This window comes from Ruditapes philippinarum, unplaced genomic scaffold (assembly GCF_026571515.1).
Source record: "Ruditapes philippinarum isolate M1 unplaced genomic scaffold, ASM2657151v2 ctg255_1_1_1_1, whole genome shotgun sequence".
Classification (NCBI taxonomy): Eukaryota; Metazoa; Mollusca; class Bivalvia; order Venerida; family Veneridae; genus Ruditapes; species Ruditapes philippinarum.
Window position 1 is genome coordinate 285,687 of NW_026854839.1, and position 7,142 is coordinate 292,828.

Sequence of the window (7,142 nt, forward strand, 5' to 3'; positions counted from 1 at the left end):
TGTAAATTATCTTCCCTTGAATTCAAAGAAAAAGTCCAATGCAAGGGCAGATAACTCGAAAATGAGAACGGTGACCCCAATTTCTTTCCGTTTAAATGTTTCTGTTATCTTATTCTAATTACATGCCAAGTTTAAAGAAGATTTTATTATTGTATATGAAAACTCCCGAAAACGTCTTTAAGTTATTTCTGCTTATGAAATAGCTAGTATGGATATCAGATACAGTATGCGGCAATCTTGGAGAACTTGACAGCATATTATCAATGAATTTGTAATGAACATATCTTTCTTTAGTAGTTTGAATTCGTTCACATATCGGTTGATCGGTTGTTGTTCAGAAATCGGTACAATTGATATAATCAGTTGCAAGACTATAAACTACCTTTGCGTCATAGACCTGGAAAACGCATTTGTTATTGACTTACGTGCTTACCGAGTATAAATCTTGTTGTAATGGGGATCCAAATGTAGTATTGATACGTATAATAAATAACGTACCAATGTTTCATTTTTAAATTATATTTCATATTCGCAATAAGAATACAATAACGTTGTTTTAAAGAGATAGGGAGACCTTGTTTCGAGTATAAATGAGTAGCTATATCACAAATAGACATACATATCCATTGGTTTGAAATAACAGCATGAAATATTTATGATTTTTGTATTGATAACCGGAGAGATACTAATTTTTAGCTTTAGTACGACCTTGCATTACTGTATAGAAAACACTGATGTATTGGTTTGAGGCATTGTAATCATGTATTTACATTAAGTGAGTCATACACAGTATTGTAAACAGTACCAAAATGCTCTCATGGCAGCTATAATAATGTTATTTGATGTTTTATTGTGCCATATTTTCCAAGCATGTCGGAACAATACTGTATTGACCGAATCATTTTGCTGGCTACAAAAGATGACATTAAATCTTAGATATATCTAGATACGCACAATACAGTAAAACGTTTATCACAGAACGATAAAGTTGCGTTAAATTCTTTTGTTTGATTTTGTTATTCAAACATTACAAAAATTAAAATAGATCTAATATGATTTGAACTCACAGCATCAACTGTCAGTGTATCATAACAATTATATTATTTACAACAATTTGATTAACTCCTATTGTTTCTTTTACCCACAAATATGTGTTAAAAAATTAGAAAAATGACAGGTTTTTTTTGGTTTTTCTTTTTTTTAATGTTTCCCAACGGTTTTGAAAATTTTTAATTTTTTTCCCTTTCCCCAAAATTTTTAAACCCAAATTTTGGGTTCTCTTTAAAAATTTAAGGAATACTTTTTTCTTTTTACATAAAAACTTTTTTCCCTTTTGTATATAACTTTTTTAAAGTTTATTTTGGGAGGGAATTTAAAATTACATTTTCACTCCCTCGCCCAAAAAAAACCCCAATTATATCCTTTTGCCTTTCTAGAAAGAAACCCACTTTTTTCCCCACATTTGAATATTTCTTTCCCCATTGAAATTGTGAGCCCTTTAGTAATGAAAGATGAAAACAAAACATCATTTCAAGTACAAAAAAATTTTTCTATAGATGTAAAACCGAAATACTAAGTATTATTTTATTTCATAAATACAACATTTTTGCTTATTTTAAATTTATCTATATTTTTACATATCATGTCTTCTATGTTTGCTTTACGTTTAAGTGAATTTCTTGGTACATGAATTAAATATAAGGGTAATATTCATAACACTGATTTTAATATTTCATGAATGCTTAGGGGAGCAAATAAACTACGAATTTTAATAATAAATAGATGCTATAAACAAAGCATTTCTTGCCTCTACCTATCAAATTGAAATTAAGTAGAATCGTAATTAGATATACAAAATTAAATGCAAAGAAATGTTGTTTTAAGAGGGAAAATGCTACAACCTACAATTTTCTTGCTCTTTTCCCCCTTTAAAAGAAAATTCGATAACAAAATACTATTCACCATATATAATTCGTTAAAGTTTAAAATGGAATGATCATCTTTTTACGGTGCAGAATATTGTTAAATATTTCAGCCTGATAGATGTCGTTGGTTCAATCCTCGGGTGACCTCGTGGCACCTGATTTCGGATTATAAAACTATTTGTCTCAGAAAAAATGTGGGATTAGTAGTCGGTCATTTTCGGAGAAACTGGTTGTTAACCAGAAATGTCGATTAAGTGGATATTGCAATAATGTATTCGAAATGGTGTTAAAATAAAACCAACAAAACTTTGATATAGAATTAATACTATGTCACTATATGAAACCATTTTCATGTATTATAAATAAGAAGACTTTGGACAGATTATGCGTTTGTTTATAAACGGTTGTTGCAAATTAATCCTTGCCTCGCTACAAGCATCCGTTTATTATATGCCTTATTACAAGTCAAAACACGTCACTAGTAATAGATTATGTTTTGAAGTTATTTATATGCAACCGCACAATGCTTTATTTTTATGTATTAAAAAAAAGCATTTAGGTGTAACTATTCTATATGTTTTTATTTGTGCTTATTTATCTTATCATGTGTATCTTAGTACATATTTTAGTACCAATGTAATTATTTATCAATGTAATCTATTTTATGTTTGTTCTATCCTTTTTTTCTTTGCTGTCAAAAGGATGCTCTACTTCGTTTTAACAGCGATTGAAACGATCACCATTTTACACTTAAGTAATTGATGTAAAATATAAAATAGATATGAATCAAATATTAATTATTACATAGCAAGCAATGCATCTCTATTTATACGTGTTACGGAATTTACAAATCTTATATGACCTAAATACCTACTCGGTTATTTTTTTTTATGATTACTGTTACTTTCAAAAAACCTTAAAGAACCAATTATAAGTTCAGGTTTATTTAATCACGTTTGTTTACCCTTAAACTTATTATTGTATATTGACACGCTGACAATCAATCATCTGATTCATCGATTCATTTTCATTTTTTTGCTTGGTTGTTCTTTCCCCTTTTATCTATATAATTTAGCAATGAGGGATTGCCAAACAAATCAGTTTATTTTTATGAATAAAATACACTTATATAAACATTTATTATAACAAACATCTAATTTCTGCCCAATATAGGGGAAACCACAGCATCAAAATAAATTGTTTTTATTTACCTCTAACAGTCTTTTTTACTATTTTTACTTAGTATAAACTTAGTATTTTACTTTTTTAACAAAAGAACAATGTCAAATGATTAGTTTTTAACAGATTTACAACCAGTTTAGGGTTAAATATCCGCATTGACATTACAAGGAACCCGAATAATTTACAACATAGGTCAGCTTTATGCCTTAAATGAAACCTGTATGCAAAATTTAAACAGAATGTACCATACAGTTTACAAGTTATGAACACTTTCCTGAAAATAAGAGTAGATATAAAAAGTGTTCTTTTTCTAAACTTAGGTATGATCCCTAAATAATCAATAATATCATCCTTTAAAATGTTTTCCTATTGATAATTGTTAAGAAACAAGTGATAACAATAAGCTAACAAACGACTAAAGCAAAATGATTGTTTTTGTTTCTTCTCAACATATTTGAAGTATGTGTAAAAAGTAACCCTAACCAACAAATTCTAAACACTCTAAGATAGTCTGATTTAAAAACTCTCTTTATTATGCATTCATTGGAAAATAATAAGAGGATTAACCTATATATTAAGGCTAAATGTAGGAGTAAACTGACATTTCTAGGCTAATCAATCACTATATGAGAGCCATAACATAAATGGATATGCAGCTCTTCTCAATATTTCAGGGCACAAAGCTTTACATATATTCGTATTGTTCATTGACATTGATTATCACAAACGTCTTTCTAAGCACTTTTATTCTTTTTAATCTCCTTCTTGAAATCAATAGAGATTTGTTAAAGGAGTGAAAAATTCGTTAAATGGTCAATTACGACAAGTATACTATTGTAATTTTATAGAAAAGAATATAATGTCGAATATTTTTGAAAAGATGTCGAATTATGAGATCTGAATAACCATTGGTGAACTTTAAGCTAGTGCTAAGTTTATCAGCATTTTTGTGCTATGTTTATGCCGACAGAAAGCTTCTTTAAGTTATAAAAAAGAAAACAAAATAACCAGGAGTACAAAATAGAGAAAATAAGAATCCCTAAAGAAAGTCCAAAACATCAAATTTGATTATGGTGCAGGCTCTGTTTGTAAAGCCTGTTCATGGACAGTACTGTCTAGTACAAACAACCATCCACGCCCCTTAGCACCCCCTTAAGCAGAATTCAACATTTAAACAGGAAAATGGTGAAATTCTGAATTTAGAAACATAAAAATATTTATTAAATTTTGGATTATTGTTTGATGTATGATCTATTAACATGGACTGCTATTACAGATTCAACTGTAAAGAAAACCTTTTTTCAGAAGCAACAATTTTTAAATGTGCACCAGTCGTAAGATATGGGACACCTTTAAATGATTTGGATTAAAAGCATTGATTTACTAAAGATTTAGATTTAACATAAACCTTTCTTTTATTAATTGTTCAGATGCTTTTGTTTAATTCTATTAATCCAAGGTACTAAGCAAAATTTACGGAACATAACAAGTCATCAGTTTGAAACTGTTTTCATTCAAATGCAACCAACAATATTAATGTTCCAACACTACGTGATAAAGCGTATATTAGCTAATAAAACCGGTCAAATAAATTGAAATCTGACACGCTATAATAAGACGCAATCATTCAGCTCTCCCGGTGATTGCGGAACACCAGATGTTAATTTCTACTACATTTATGTTATGTTCAGATACAAGTTGTAATGTTATTGATGTTTCTATTCTGAGAAAGTTCGGTTACGTAGATCAAAAGTACGTGACATATCTTGCATCTTCATTATCATATTGCAAGATAAATAACATTGTCAACTTGTTTAAACTTGCCCTTGTAAAAGTGGTCTGAAACAAATGCAATTCAAGATGAATTTTGAAAACAATGATCAACAATGAAGGGCGGTGTTCAGTGAAGAATTAGGTAAAAAGGAAATAGCATTGTATTCATCATATTGATGTTGAAAAAAAAATTTGCATTCTTTTTAAATTTTTTCCCCCATTTTATGAAAAAAATTATTTTTAAAGGGGAATTTGCAAAAAAATCAAGGGAATTATTTCGTTCACTAAAATATCTTAAAAAAACCCAAAAAAAAAAGATTTTTTTTTTTGTATTGTTTATGAATTCTATATAGTTTGTTTCCCTTTAAATACAGAAATTTTAAAAAATGTTTTGGGTTTGTAAATTTAAAGTATTAGTTAACACTACGCCCCCTAAAAATAATTTTTTTTTATTTTACCTTTTTAAACCCGCTTTTTCATCAAAATATGTTTCGTAGTTACATAATCTGTCAGACAAATCTTATTTATCCTGTTCAGACAAAAACAATTTAACCTGTAAAAAATATGTTAGTGATTTTCCTCCACGAGCGTGGGAAAGCGCGCGCGTGCCAGGAAATAAAATAGCTTAGGGCATATGTTTTAATCAAATACAGCAAACGCAAGCATGGAGTTAATTGCTATAATGAAGTAATAAGAAGTATTGCCAAAATGCCTGATGTTAAGGAAATGCACGGTTGAAACTACCTGTTGATTTCAAATACAAACTTATAAGTTTTTGACAGTGTGTGTTTTCGATGTCATTTAGTTGTCAGTTAGTTTTCTATATTTTTTCATTCAAAAATTCTGACATAATAAACTTAATATGCTGGTTTACACTTTTGTCGTTAAACTTTTGTCTTTACACTTTTTAGCGAGATCACGAAGTTCTGTAAAATCTACCAGGAATCTACCAGGAATTACGAAGCAATATTCTTATTTAATATTGAAAACACTCAAATAACAAAAGCACTTTTAACAGCAACAAAATATCTGTTTTGAAAAGAAAATGTAATTCGATTTGTTTACTGTCAAGAACTATCATTATTTCCTCCTGCAAGTTAGGTTTTAAGCGTGAAAAATAACGCATATCTTTTTTCTCACACATCTTACCCGGAACACCTTCACAGCTAACAAACTAGGAATAGTTTTCATAGTATCTTTCCCATTCACAGCCAACGGCCATTTCTGAACGATGCATTTACAGAGTGAACTGTCTTTTCAAATATTTTGCATTACAGCACTTGGTTGTCAATGATTAAATGTTTGGCATCTTATTGGTGTGTTAAAGTTTCAGTCATATCAGTACCTTAAAGGTCCTATGGCGACTGTCTATATCAACGAGTGGTAGAAGACCCAAGGTCTGCAGTATTTCAGGTACGATTGTGCAACCGAGTACGAACATCCGACCTTTTGTTAGCCAGAAACATTAATATAGAAACAGAATCGCTGTGGAAGATTTACGAAAATGCGGCTCATATATTATTCATTTTGTGTTGAAGGAACACTTAAACAATAAAAAAAAGATGAAAAACAATTCTATATGTTTTTTTATATTTTATATAACTGCATTGAAGATTTTATTGTCGTATTCCGTGCAAAAGGCATTATGCAATCCATATCTGTAAGTATGATAAATGCTCGCGCTGTCATGTTGAGGTTGTAAATATCTTTGAGAAAGAATATAATGTTCTCAATTTTTAATGAAGAAAATGACAATTGGCACAAATTCCTATTGATAGGATTGACAAGAGATCAATTTATTCACTTACAATTTAGTCCACTATCGTATAAAAAGTTTAAGGAGGAAATTCAAAAGGCTATCAATTTGTTTTTCCAACGTTCATGCATGAGCACAAATACCTGGAAAGACAAAGGTCAATGAAAGAGCGAAATGTTAAATAATGTAGTATATTATGATGTAAAATCTGAATGCAATGTAAATTGTTTTGTGGGAGGAAGTATTGTTCAACAGAACGTAAATATCTGAGCATTTTGACAAGAATATTTAAGAAATATCCTGTACATTTTATTTCATAGCTATCTATAACATTTTATTTTATAATGGCAAGAACTATCATTTACATTTTAGTTTAGAATTATCTTAGAATAACAGGATCTACTTTTAACATTTTATATCTGAATGGCCAATTTGATTCCCACATTTCATTTTGTGATTTTTAAATGACCAATAAAAATTTCCCACATACATTATGTATTTGAAAA